The sequence below is a fragment of the Neopsephotus bourkii genome, unplaced genomic scaffold, assembly GCF_033783945.1.
Source record: "Neopsephotus bourkii isolate Nb327-2 ecotype Australia unplaced genomic scaffold, CSIRO-AGI_Nbou_v1 NB_1373, whole genome shotgun sequence".
NCBI lineage: Eukaryota > Metazoa > Chordata > Aves > Psittaciformes > Psittacidae > Neopsephotus > Neopsephotus bourkii.
The window spans coordinates 1,415,831-1,430,555 of NW_026901852.1; the positions used below are offsets into that span (position 1 = coordinate 1,415,831).

The following is a 14,725-nucleotide window of genomic DNA, read 5'->3' on the forward strand; positions in this document are numbered from 1 at the left end:
AACCTAGTTGTACCGTGTGGTACAACTTTACTTCAAAGTTTTACTGGTAAAACTTTACCTTTTTTACTTAAAAAAAATAAAACCTCCTAACCCCACTTTACTGTCTTTAAGTGTTGCCAATTGTCCTTAAGTGACAATGTCCCCATTGGGGAGGCTGGGGGACCTTTTTATGATCAGTTCAGGGGAGAAGATGCCATCATATCTAGAAAGGTATCAGGCAGAAAAATGGGTTATAGGCAGGAGTGCAATATTATGGCTGTCTACAAGCATGAATGGCTGATGAGATACTTGTGGGAATTCAGGTGTTAACATTTTAGTCTGTATCAGCTTTGTTGAATATGGTTTTCAACGACTAATAGGCTTTGAGGTAAGCTGAGTTAAACATTGTACAGAATTTTTGGAAGGCAAATGCGAGTCTTCACACTTTGAGCCTTCTGTGTAATAGACTACCATTTTAATCTCATAGAACCAATGCTAATATTAAATATATTCACATCAAGGATCATCACAGGCATCTTGGATGTGGTTGAGCTATAGGAACTTTACTGAACTGAACAATTAAAATATTCTCTTGATGTTACCAAAGAGTATTTCTTTAATACTTTCAGTGTTCGGTATTTTATGAATGTACAGGCATCTGTGACTCTGGCATTAGCTTATGCTGTGACCCTTCAAGAAAATTATGAATTTGCCCAAGCTGCCTGAAGGCACCTTTCATCTTTCCCTAGTGTTAAGTGAGTCACATAGCTCTGTGGCAGCAAACTAGGAGAAACCTAGCAGCAGACACATAGATTGACAGAAAAAATAAAGAAGTATAAAAATATCAAAGAGAGATTTATAAAATGTATGATTTATGAAATAAAATTTAAAAGTATGCATAAAATTGCTCTATATGGTCTCAATTTGTGGAATTAACAGTCTCTGTACTTTACAGATATGGTCAAGTGTTGTTCTTTCATTAGCAACAATAAAATTTAAAAAGCCGAGCAGATTATCTGTATATTTAAACTGAGCAGTTTAGCAGCTGGTCCAGGCTTGTTCTTGTTGAGAGATAGCCTTACATAACAGATCTGATTTGTGCAGCACAATGAAGTTTTGAACTCAGTTTGTTGTTTGCTCCCAGATGAATTTTCCTCTGTTAGACAATATATCATAGTGCCTGCAATTTGCTGACACTCCTGCTCAGGACAAGTTTTCAGTTAGAGAAAAAGCAGAGCACTGTCTGAGAGTTGTGGCAACCCTTGCTGCAGATGTTTCCAGGCATGATAGTTCATATAGCAAATTTTATGCTTTATAAATTATATGGGAAATGCCCATCATTCATTTTAGATTGTTAAACTTGTATGTTATGGAAGCCATAATGGCATCATGGATAAAAGCTATGCCAAGAGGTTGAGAAGAGTCAATGGACTTTTTTTCACTGGATCCTAGAGATGCTAAATACCTTGCACATCTACTGAGGAATGCACATTTTTTGAGCAGTCGTTAAGTTGTCAGAAAGACAGTCTGTGGACATTCAGTCTTTATGATCTTAACATCCTTTTCCACAGTCATTATGCCCTACTGCTGAGTCTGCATATGTGTGAGCATCCTGCATAATCATATTAGAGCTGAAGTTGACTCTGAAAGCTTGTATGAGACAATCCCTTTCCTCCACCTACTCCTTGCCAAACCATAAGGTTTTCTTAAGGTAATAATTAAATAGAATCATTGAATGCTTTGAGTAGGAAGGGATCTTTAAAGATCATCTGGCCCAACCACCCTGCTGTGGGCAGGGACACCCTCCACTAGACCATGTTGCTCCAAGTCCCATACAACCAGGCCCTGAACACTGTCAGGGATGGGACAGCCGCATCTTCTCTGGGTAACCTGTGCAGGGCCTTACTACCCTCACTGTGAAAAAATTCTTCTTTATATCCAATCTAAATCTACCCTACATATGAAGCATTCTCACTGCTATTTGGTATTAGTGATAATAATGCGCAACTTTTGTACATAAAGCACTTTTTATCCACTGGTGTAAGGAGGGGTATGGAGCTTTATTTTCCTCCTTTTTTGCCTAAGGGGGGGGAAAAATCCTCCTGGCTTCTGCAGTTTAAGACACTAAAACTTGCAGATGTGTTGCTTTACTACATTTATATAACTGATGGTTTGTGCTGCTGTTTTAACCATCTAAACTTTAGCCTAACATTGTATGACTGACTTGCTGATTAAAGATATGAAGCAATTCAAATCAGTTTCGTACATTGCTGTTCCCTTTCCCAACTGTCAGTAACTAAATACTATGCCAATATATACCTATATTCATTAATGTTTCCTTTATTTACATTTTCTGATACAATCTATTTCTCTGAGTGACCAAAAGTCTCCTTCTGTGGTGCATAGTGAGGCTGGATGAATGAACAAACCCCTTTGAGAAGTGATATGCCTCTAAAAATACATCATCTTCATTTAACAAAGTTTATTGTGCTGTACATTTGCCCACAGCAATTTCAATATGGTTCTGCTTGATGAGTGTGCATTCATTATCTTATCATAAGTGTAGGTTCATGGATTCGAACCAGACAGAGCTGGTTTGCGAATTCATTGAAGCGATGTATTCACAGAGGGGAAATGCTGCATAATAAAAAGAAACTGGTTGTGGCAATTATGACATTCTAGGAAGAAGGCTTCTTGATATAAAATTTTCCTCAGAGTAGAAAAAGGAAAGAAAATGGGCAGCCCTAGGCTTTGATCAACTTTGAGGAAGAGCTACTTCACAAACCACATATATTGCAAAAGCACAGAATAAACAAAGTCTATGATATTGTAAATCTGACCATGTTTTGTTTCAGTTTTAGTGGCACAAATGCATTTAAGAAAAACTGTGCTGTTTTGTAGAAGTGCAGTAAATAAGAGGTGGCAATTAATGGTGCTGGGCAATCCAGAAGATAGAATGGATGATAACTCCATGCCAGCTGACCCCTGACTGAGCTGGGAGCATAAGCAATGATTAGATATAGAAACTTTTTTTTTTCAGTATGAAGTTTTTGATGTATCACCTGCCTATAACAGAAATTATGCGGACCAGCAAACTGTTACAAGATCTGAGAAGCAGGCTGGCACCATAGGTTGAAAATGCACCCCTGAGTCATTTAAACAGTATGTATACCTCTTACATCTTGAGTGATACGGACTCCAGCCCCTGCCTGCATGTTATCAGCAGGGCAGTATAACTGGGCAGGGGCCCAGGCTTGGTCCTTTCACACTTCATCACAATCTGACGCTTCGTGGGACTCATGTACCTGCAATGGCACATTGATGCCTTCTGGTGTGAAAGCTTTTCAGATGTGCCCTATTTTCGGCACTGCTGCGTGGGTCCCATGTGCTCTCCACATTGCCATCACTCTGGGTTTTTCATCAGAAGTGTTATCTGCCCTGTTGTCTGTCCCTAGGACAAAAAACCCCCAAACACCCTAATGGCCGAATTCTGAGACCTACTCCAGTATACAGTGTCTGCAGATTTAACTGTAGAACAGTGTATTAGCTAGTACTCCTACAATACTGTGTAGTAACTGATGGGTTAAGGTTCATATGTCTGCTGCTCATTTACACTTGCTTTCCATGAACATGCAAAACTTTGAGCCATCTCCATATGGAGACTTGCTAAAGGTGACCTTTCCCTATGAAAGCTTGAATTTTATCAACTACCAAAAGGGGGAAAAAAAATATCGCTCTGTAGATATCTCAGTTATTGAATTAAGCATCCAGTCGGGATGCAGGAATAATGTAATCTGATTTGCATAGTTGCATGTCAGCTCCCTAATTGACTAGCAAAAAACAAACTGGAAACTGCTGTTATTCACAGATCACTATATGATAATGAGCTTACTCTAACCAAGAGTCATTCACCAAAGAAATTGAAAAAATAAATCTAAACAGCAAATGGCATTTGAAAGGTTCTGGAATTCTTAATGTTCATCACAGCTGTCAGAAACAACCACACAGAAGCCCATCCGTGTTTTGAGAACGCTTCTTACAGAGAGCTATATATTCCGAAGTATGCAAACATCTAGTAGTTTCTCATATTCACAGTTTTCTTCCAAAGGCTCCGGTGATGGTAGTAAGATAAAATCATTGTGTCCTGTAGGTGTTTATGATTAATGCCCTTGCCCAAACATAAATATTACTGTGAATAAAACCAAATTAGCTAATACGCAATCATCAAATGGACAATGAACCATCTCTTCCTTTTTTTAATATTCTATTTTCTAGATTTCTAAAGTGACATTCCCTGCCTGTCTGAATTATACTACCAGTACTCAGATCAATGTTTCTGATTTCTGCTGACAGTGTCTGCTCTCTTTTCCCAGCATTTCTCCAAACCCATAGAAGAGCTGGTTGAGGACTAAGATAACTGTAGCTTACAAGACATTCTCGATGGGGATACAGAAATTGCTGTAGCAAGCTGGACTGAATAGGAATTGGCTGTTCTGTTGAGATTCTGATTTATGTGTCTGAGCTAGTTATTCTCATCTTTAATTTTATATTGCAAAGTGCTGGGTTTTACACAGGCAAATCTAGGGTGTCTGAGTGCTATTTTTGGTCTATATAAATCTCTTGCACATTCATTGTCCTATATATAATTTATCTGAGGTGGTGTGGTAGCAGTCCATGATTTAACTGTGGGCATTACGTTGCTTTTACATGAGGGTAATTTTTCTTTTATTCTTCTTTAGCTTCTGTAAAGACAGCCGTAATGATTTTTTTGTTAGTCAAGGATTCTTTTTGCCTGCATACCTCAAATAAGTGTTCTAACAGACTCTCAAGCATCACTACATCACTTGGACTTTCTCCAAATTCTAAACTTTAACTGCATTTTTCTGTTTCTTCCATACATATGCTTAAACACTTCCCTGAGCCTGCTATGAAGCTAGAAAGATACCTACAAGGTGGCGTGTCAAAGGTGAGCAAACAGCTCCATAACACTTTTCACTTTGATTTTGGCAGCATTTCAAGAAAGTGCAGCAGTCAACACATTTTACTTGCCATATTAGAATGTGATTGCATTGCTTAGTCATCTTCTGTACAGACCTGGCAATTGAAAAGTGCCCTAGACTCCTGTCACAAGACACAGCAAACTGTGTGCAGTCAGTAGGTCTAGGTTGTCACTCACTTTTATGCAGAGAAAAATACAGCTTTGAAAGATTACTCTTTAAACCTAGCTTCCTTTTGTACACCTGAAACTAGCTGCAAACAGCTATCGGGATGCACTAAACAATTGTTAGATTAAATCTCTTACAGTTTTCATTTATTGTAGCTAATTTCTCAGTTAACACTATGCAGCTAGTAATTCTTGTAAGTGCTAATTTAATTGGTCCTAATTTAGAACCAGAAGAAAAAAGGTACCTACAACTTTAATGATTTTCCTGTTGCCACCAGTGGACCCAAGTGAGAAAGCCAGGTTTAGAAGATCTGGTTACTAACTCATTCTAAAATTCCGTCCACCAAATCAAGCAAGTGAATATTTGATAAATGACGTGCACTATGATATGAAGTCATACAGCGAGTGCTCAGTCTCCATAAAAAAAGAGGATGCAGCATTAGCTATAGCTAGAAGTAAAACCTTATGGTTGTTACCAGTACACACAAATATTGTATGAACAAATACTATAAATAACTGAGATCCACAAGAATAATAGGCAGTGTTTTACTGAAACTTACTTTTTCATGGATCATTTGTGTATTGAATTCCTGACATGAACATCACTCTTGAAGAGATTGTAATAGTATGTCTCAAGCTCATCAGATATAGATAAATACTTGTCTCTTAAAAATTATTGCAATAAACCAAAAAATTATTTATAAAAAATTTAAGCTAATTACAGTTTCACAACCAAAACGTTTGAAAAGATACTTTACTTTTGACCATTTAATGTGATTATTTTGAGTTATATCTCTGGCTTGAATTGCTGACAAAATAGGAGCAAGCATGATGTGATGGATAGGATCTGCCACATTAATAAGTAAAAACCTGGAAAAAAGTAACTTGACATTTGAAGAAGGGGAGAAAATGTCAAGAAATAATTATTTTTATTTAGTATTGCTGGTGGGAAACTTACTGTTCCTAGTCAGGTCTGGGACACTTCATACAATCTGTCTAGTTTCCATACATTAAATAAGATATAATCAATAATAACAACTTACATATGAATGCCCCCCCACTTCACCCCCCTTTGTCCCCTGCACCCCAGCTGAGCTGTTTCTCAGTGGGATTCCTTGCTCTGAACCATTTTACTGCAAGTCAGCCTTAGTCCTTTACTTTTTTATATGTGCTTGGGAAGACTGATAAAGGGGATTACTAATGTGCCTTCACTAACTGGACTGGAAAACTTATTTTTTCCATTTCATCTTGGTAAAATGCTACCTTAAGAGACTACAGACTCCTTAAACACTGCTCATTATTCATGGTGTATTTGATACAAAATGGGTATCTTGGACCAAAGCCCAAGGCCAGTTACAGCTGCCTCTGCAAAATGAAGTGCTCTTAAATCCTGTTCACTTAAACAGTGAAGTATTCTTTATGCAGTGGGTTCCTGTGTCCTAAGCATCACTTAGCCTTTCCTGCATCAGGCTTCACCCATTACCCCAAGTCTTCCTGGTGTAAGGGGTGATGGCAGGGAGCCTGTCTGACCTCTGTCACTCATTGGTCTGAAGGGCTTTTCCTTTTGTTACCAAGCCTCAAGTGATTTTATCCTGGAACCACAGAGATGACTTTCTAAATTTCAAGGCCTTATTTTACTGTCTGAAGTTGCTTGCACTGATACAAATTTAAGTTAAGTTTGGTGCTGTACATATGCTCCAGTGCTTTATATCCTGCTGTTACATCATACACAGAGCAGGGCACTTTTTCAAATTAATGATGTAATGGTTTTTAGCTCAAGTCTAACATATTTTCTCAAGCATGTTTTAAAGAATATAAGTTAAGAGTGTAAGAGCTCTCTTTAAGCATCAGGGAGAGACCATGCAAACAGAGAGCTCCTCCGAACTCGAGTGACAGGAGCAGAGAGAGAGTCTGGAGGACACCACAGAGATGCTTTGAGGCCTGGAGCAGCTCTTCTCTGGAGACAGGATGAGAGGGCTGGGCTTGTTCGGCCTGAAGAAAAGAAGGCTCCAGGGAGACCTTGGAGCAGCTCCCAGTGCCTAAAGAGATGAAACTGGAGAAGGGCTTCTGACAAGGGCCTGTAGGGACAGGACAAGGGGGAATGGTTTTAAACTGACATTGGGGGAGATTTATATGAGACGTTAGGCAGAAGTTCTTCCCTGTGAGGGTGTTGAGGACCTGGCACAGGGTGCCCAGAGAAGCTGTGGCTGCCCCGTCCCTTGCAGTGTTCAAGGCCAGGTTGGCCGGGGTTTGGAGCAGCCTGCTCTATTGGAAGGTTCCCACCACAAACCAGAAAACAAATCACCAAACCACATATTCTCACGCAGTTATCTAACTGTGCAGTTTGTATTCTGTTACGTATCTTTCATTTGAGAAGAGACAGTTTAGACAATGTTTATGTCTGAAAATCCCAATTTTCCCATCAGTGTTTCATGAAAAATTATGTAAGGCATATGTGGAATGAAAACATCACTAAATAAAAGAACAATAAAATCAATAGATTATTTTGTACTTACTTGTTAACAGATAAATAAGGAGACACACTTCCTACAGAATTTTGAAATGAATCTATACAATACCACTATTTTCTTCTATTCCCATGCCAATACTGTGACATTGGTGCACAGAATCACACATTCACCAAAAAAAGGCATTTTTCATTCTCTAAAATAAATGAACATGGTCTGCTATATTCTAGAGGAAAATTTCAAGATGAAATACGAAAAATATGTAAGCATATGCAGTATGAGTTTTCTTTGCTCTGGATGAAACTTTGCATTAAAGTTGGAACCCCTGTAGGATCAATACAACTTTTTACCTGCTTGTCTATGCTGCATACATGAAAAACTGTACTTTCTTATGGGTGAATTTGAGTTGTCAGTGGTCGATACTATGCCCTTGTACAAAAGGGACAAGGAGTAAAATTCTGGCTCTATTTGAGCCAGTGGGAGTTTTACTCATTACATGAGCGGAGTAAGAACTTTGTTGTATGATTTTTGGTGCTCAGGGATAGAAAATTTTTGCTTCTATTAAAAAAAAATATACCTCTTAACCTTAGCAGTGGGGAGGGTATGAAGTCTTACGGAAATAACTGAATAGTTCCCTAACGGATGAGGAGGAGGATACTTAGTGCTTGTCCTCCAGCTTCACAGGCTAGGAGTTCTTGACACTGTTGTGTTTGTTAGACCCTGAGAGAAAGCATCTGAAATTAAAGATCTGTTCTGGTGGAGCACAAAAGTGCACAAAGATGTTATGAAGAGGGATTGGTTAGGAATGACTTGTGCTGCATGGCTTATTCCCTTTCTCCAGTCAGGACCAGTCTGGGGAGTTCCTACAATATTTGATTGTTTATAGCATCCTTGCTTTAAGAAGAGAGAACGAGAAAAACCATCAGTTGCTTTATTGCACTGTCAGGATTTGCTTCTTGGTCTATTGTGCCCCTATTGATGTTTTAATGGGGTTTAGGAAATAATACTTCTGGTTTAGAAAATAGTAATTCTAGTATAAGTATAAAAACCTGCATATTCTCTTCTGTTCTTTTTTAAATATTTGTAAGGCAGCAATCCAGAGAATTTGCCACTACATCAAGAAAATCAGAGTTTAATATCAGGAAGGAAAATACAAATGCTCTTGCCTGGGGAAATTGAAATACTACATACAGCTATTTGGATTTACAAAACTTCATGTATTTAACTTCTAGAAGCAGTACATCTTTCTAACAGGACACAATGTTAAACTTCTAATTTTACTACTTTTTTGCACAATTTATCTGCAGAATTTTATCTTGCAGTTCTACCCAGAAATGTTTGGGCTGCATTTATCTTGGAAAAGAGAGCTGAAACACATCAATGCTTAGGTTATTTTTCTTCCTATGCATAAGCTTCATGATCTGCATCTTATAAGTCTTGTGTTTGGCACGGTGTGCTGCATGATGTTTTTTTGCACACTGGGTCTTTTTTGGTTCAGTTGTCCTTGCTTACCATGTTTACTTGATTTTATTTACCTTGGATTTCAAGAGTAAAACTGATGAGAAGAGCACCACTGAAAACCAAAAAATCCTCATGACATTTTTCTTCATTATTGTTTTTTTATAAAATCTATGTAGCTTCTGTGGCGACCTGATAGCAGCCTTCCAATAGCTGGGGGAAGCCTATAGGGATGCCATCAGAGACTGTAGTGATAGGACAAGGGGTAATGAGTTTAAACTTAAACAGGGGAAATTTAGATTAGATATCAGGAAGAAATTCTTTCCTGTGAGGTTGGTGAGGCTGCCCAGGGGAGCTGTGGCTGCTCCATCCGTAGCAGTGTTCAAGGCCAGGTTGGCCAGGGCTTGGAGCAACCTAGTCTAGTGGAAGGGTTCCCTGCCCATTGCAGATGGATGGAAGTAGATGAACTTAAGGTCTCTTCCAACCCAAAACATTCTATGATTCTGTATGTGTGTAGTACTGGTATTCACTAGAAGATCAGAGCTATATCAGAAGCATCAAGTTGGGTTCTTTATGTTTCAGGTATTACTTGCATTAATAATGATTGTGTAATCAAAAAATGTGTGGCAATTTTGTTGATAATGCATGGGACACTGGAATTGCCTTTATCCTTGCTCTGCCACAATGACCACAATGGCAAATGTGGTCAGAAAAGCAGACTGATAGAGTTTTGAGGAACTTACAGTAAGTAAATAAAGTCCCTAAGGAAATTCAATGTTTGTAGAAACGTTCCACACGTATTAGCAGCCCTTTAAGTGTGCTGTCAGATTTCATGTAACAGCAGTGGGCTTTTCCTTTTTTGTCACTATTTCTGGGCAGGTTTTGGTTATAGTCTGTGGTCTGCTTGTTTAATGTGCCTTCCCTTTGCTATGCTCTCTATTGATCTATTTCTAGCTTTCTCAGTACTACTTTGGAATTATCAGGGCATGTCATAGCTAGCAAGTGTGAATGTTTTGCCTTGCTGCTGCTGTGCAGGGAGGAGAGCTATGCAATTATGACAAGTTGCTTGTTATTAACCTTTGGTTGCTGAGTGGTGTTTGCTGAGATGCAAAAAAGCAAGAACATAAAGGCAATTTTAATTCTCTCATCCTTACTGACTTCACACACTCTTTTCTTGCCTGTGTGTTATAGAATAAGCTCCCATTTTCAATTCATTCTCTTGCATCAATGTGCTCTTTCAAGTCTCTTCCAAAAGCTCATTTAATCTCAGCAACTCGTTAACCAGTCAACTCTTCTCCTACTATTTCTGTTTCACCTGTCTGTTCATAAAACTTGTTTGTACTCTTTTTCTTTCCTTTCTTAATTCTTTCATTGTGCTTATTTTTGTGACTCATTTTCTTGTACTGTTTACTTTTGTAAATTTAGAGTGCCTTAGCCAGGGGTGCTAATCAAAATCAACAATCAGAATCACTAAAATGAAGTAGTATCTGCAGTGTAGGGCTCATATGGCTGTGACTGTAATGCAACACCCAGATCCTGGGACAACTAGAACACTTTTGAAAAAGGCTGAGAGTGATGGGCTTGTTCCAGCCTGGAGAAGAGAAGGCTCCAAGGAGACGTTAAACCAATTTCCAGTGCCTAAAGGGCTGACAAGAAATCTGGAGAGGGGCTTCTGACAAGGGCCTGTAGGGACAGGACAAGGGGGAATAGCTTTAAACTGACATTGGGGAGATTTAGATGATTCGTTAGGCAGAAGTTCTTCCCTGTAAGGGTGTTGAGTCTCTGGCACAGGTTGCTCAGAAGAGCTGTGGCTGCCCCATCCCTTGCAGTGTTCAAGGCCAGGTTGGCTGGGGTTTGGAGCAACCTGCTCTACTGGAAGGTGTCCCTGCCTGTAGCAAGCAGTTGGAACTGGATGAACTTAAGGTCTCTTCCAAGCCAAACCATTATATGAATTTACGAAAATGTGGATGCTTGTTTGAGAAGATGATGGCTAGACTGACTAGGTTCAACCAGACTTACATAAATAAGGTTGGGCTTTCCTGTTGTACATACTACATTTGTTCATTTTATGTAGGCTGATGGTGAGAATGGCTCACAAATTTGAAAACTTCAGAGCTTCAGTTTGCTCCCTTTCATGTTTGCCAAAAAAAAAACAAAACAACCCCAAAACAAACGTTCCACAGAACTGACACCATTAATAAAATGTTACAGTTAGCAGGTAACCTGACTGAATTCAAACTCATGCTAAGAGGTAGTCAAAGGTTTAATCTAGCCATGAATATTTCTAGTGTTTTTGTGAGAGGTAGTTCCTGGAAGGGGTTGGCATTTGCTTGGAGTTTTTGCTTGTTCTAATCATACGTTCTGGTGTAAAGTTTATTAACATTTTAAGGAAGAAAATAGGCAAAAAGCTGTCAACCAATATTGTACATTACTACTGCATACTACTTTATATGTAAAAGGTATAAAAGGGCTTGTGAGAGCTTTTGGAAATCATTGCCTTTCACAGGAACAGATTTAAACTGATACCAAGAACGTTGGAAAGTCGCACTGAAAATGTACATTGTGATTTAGCCAATAACTGAGGAACTATCTTAACTTTTTACTTTTAAGGAACTTAATATTTCATTCTTAAATAATTCTGTTTTCCACACGCATGCACACTTACATACATCTATGCACACAGTAAATATGTGTCACAGCATGTGATATATGTGTAGTGGATATACATTTAATATGGATATGGATATGGAGCCATAAATGTATGGATATACATTTAATAAGAGAAAAAAGTACATTTGGTTGCTTCTATTCCTGTCTTACCACATTAAGTTTGCAAAGATTCATTACTGTGATAAAGAAACTAAAAGGGCACTTTATTTTGAACAGGCTTTTCAACACTCTTCTCCTTAAATTCATTGCACAGGAGAGCAGCAGTATAAAATCTTATGCAAATTTGGAATAAATAGATTAAATGTTATTCTGTGTTCAGTCATGAGCAACCCTCTCAACCTTCTATAATCAGAGATGAAGAAGGCAGTAATACAGAAGAACACCAAAAATACAATTACAATAGAATAACTATCACACATTTCCAGAAAAAAACCACCCACAACAAATGTGTCTCTGTTTATTTGGTTCAGTGTAAGTATCATTTGCTTTCTTGAGAGCTGTGAACTTACTGATAATGTGACATCAATTTGGTGGTGATTTGCATCATAATTTTCATTTTTGTGTACCATTCCTCCTTAACATCCACAGATTTTTTCCCTTCTGTTACAGAAATTGAAACACAACACACAACTCAATAAAGTTTCCTTTAACTTAGTGATAAAAAAATGATTGAAGAAATGTATTTTCTATACACTCCTTTCTCACCTGAACTTTTATGCTCTGGTTTAGACTATAGCAGCTGTGAAGAACGTTTTGGGAACATTTAGCACAGTGAATTATCTAGAGTACTAATCAGTGGAATGGGAGTGTTAACTAGTGATATTTGACCACAGTATTTCACCATTATTATGTCTATTCATAGATTAAGGGAGATCATCAGCCTTCTCAGGTGTACATAGGTACAACTGTGTTACTTTTCAAAGGTATAGACATAACTTCATATCCTAACATTTAGTGCCACCTGCAACAAAAATAGACTATGTGTATGCTTCAGGCTAAGCACCATCTCCTTTAATTCTTAAAGGAAAGGAAGGAAAGAAAAAGAAAAGTACTAGTCTGTATGTACTTGTCCTGGTTTTGGAAGGAAACCATGCTAGTACACGTAAAGCAATAAAAATCCTAACTGGGACTTCAGCATGGTCATATAGGAGAAGTTTATTATAAATACTCTTGTTTAGAAAAAACCCAGTTCATATATCTGGGAATGGAACTAATGTGTAGTGCTGGGTTAGCACCCAATAGTCTTTTTTTTCCAATTCCTATATTATCTGCTGTTTCAGATGTCTCATTGTAATCATATCCAGAAAAATAAATAGCTGGTACAGAACTCATGTATCTAAATCTCTGGGCCATTCAAATGTGTTTTCTCTTAAAGCAGCACGAGATAGATGTTTCAAACTTTGGAAAGTTCATTCTCCTGAAGTGGAACTTAACAAGTACTCTGAATATTTGGTGCTGTTTTGAAATTTCAGACTGATCTGCTCTGTGATGTTGCACTACTCTTGCTGTCTCCAAGGTTCCTTTTGTGTATTCTGTCTATTTTGATTGTAGGCTTAATGCACAAATATTCTCCTCAAGTGGGTACATACTTTTTCAGAAAATGATTTTAAAGACCCTTGCAGTCCTGGTGGGAGCCTCAAAACAATACCAGAGAGAAACATTAAATAATAATATACTTCGTATTAGCTTCTAGTGGCAGCCTGTGTATTTAATCTGTCAAGTAGTACTTTCCTTTATGGTGCAAACAGCAGTGTAATCACAGAAGAGCCGTCTCCACCAGATGAGCCATGTCTCAGTTTCAGTCTTTATTAACAGGATGAAAAACATTTTCAGCTGATAAGACTGCAGTTCATGGTAGTACGTTCTTTCCAATAGTTGCACTACAGTTGATAGGCATCAATCAGGTAGCTCTTCCTGGTTCTAAGAAATTTTGACTGTAGAGCTGGCACATCTAGCAACATGTGCATGTCCCTGAATGCATTCAGTAGATAAGGATTAGAAATCTATACTTTTCTTGTGAAACTTTAAACAAATGATGATGTATAATAGGAGTAGGAGAAGAAGACATGAACAAGCATTCAAGTCGAGGCTGGTTGTGGTTCTGAGCAACCTGATCTAGTTGAAGATGACCCTGCTCATTGCAGCGGGGGTTTACTAGTTAACTTTTGAAGTTTCCTTCCAACCCAAACTATTCTCTGACTCTGCTTTCAGGTTCATCACAAATATAGTTTCAAAACACCTAGGTTGTTTTCACAGTGTTTACAAAGCATATGACAAGTAGCCAGTTCCTTACGCTAGACAACCCCATTCACTAAAGACATCTTTCCCTAAAGCAGTGTTTAGTGATGGTCATTCTTCCAAAGCGCTGTTCACCACTTTTACATATAAAGAAACTCAGCACTTCGACAGACATGCAAATCTAGCTGAGTGGTATGAGGCATGATTTCTAATGTTGTTTCTGAGTTGTCTCGGAACTAAAATTTGCTAACTAGCAAGTTTTTCACTAGCACTAGAATTTGCTAACTCTGCAAAGGCTCATGATCCGCTATTTGCTTCAAGCTAATGTGTTTATCACTGAGATGGACCAGAAACATTCATATCATCAGTGATGGCATCTTGGAACTCTTGTTCTGAAATTACATTTACCAGAAAGATATCATGAGACAGTTCACATGAGGATGTATTTTGCTGGGCACAAGTAATTCAGAGTAAGAGCTGATACGCTTTTGGAGATCTGAGTAGAGATACTTGCCCCACTGCTTTTTATACTTGTGGTTTGCAAGATTCTTATTCAGCCTGTTTCTGAATGTGTCATTAGCTATATTGAAATGAGTGGGGAATCAGGATCTAGTTCTTGTTTACGGGGTGTTTTGAATGTAAATTTAAAAAATAGGAGACTGTAATAAAACAAATAAAGCTTGGAGGCTTATGTAGATTTGTAAAAAATAAATAGATTTCCCCTACTCTGTTAACAAAACTTGTTCAA

General features: G+C 38.2%; 1 long non-coding RNA gene across 2 annotated transcripts in view; it reads left to right on the forward strand.

Annotated features, from left to right (window-relative positions):
- LOC133219734 (uncharacterized) overlaps positions 1-14,725 on the forward strand; it is a 192,541-nt gene that overhangs the window by 36,825 nt on the left and 140,991 nt on the right. Inside the window, exon 1 of one of the 2 annotated variants that reach the window (XR_009727500.1) lies at positions 1,549-1,690. The exons of the other annotated variant lie outside the window; for it this stretch is intronic. This is a non-coding gene — a long non-coding RNA (uncharacterized LOC133219734). Of the gene's footprint in view, positions 1-1,548; positions 1,691-14,725 lie in introns of those variants that run through there. 2 annotated transcript variants of the gene reach the window in all.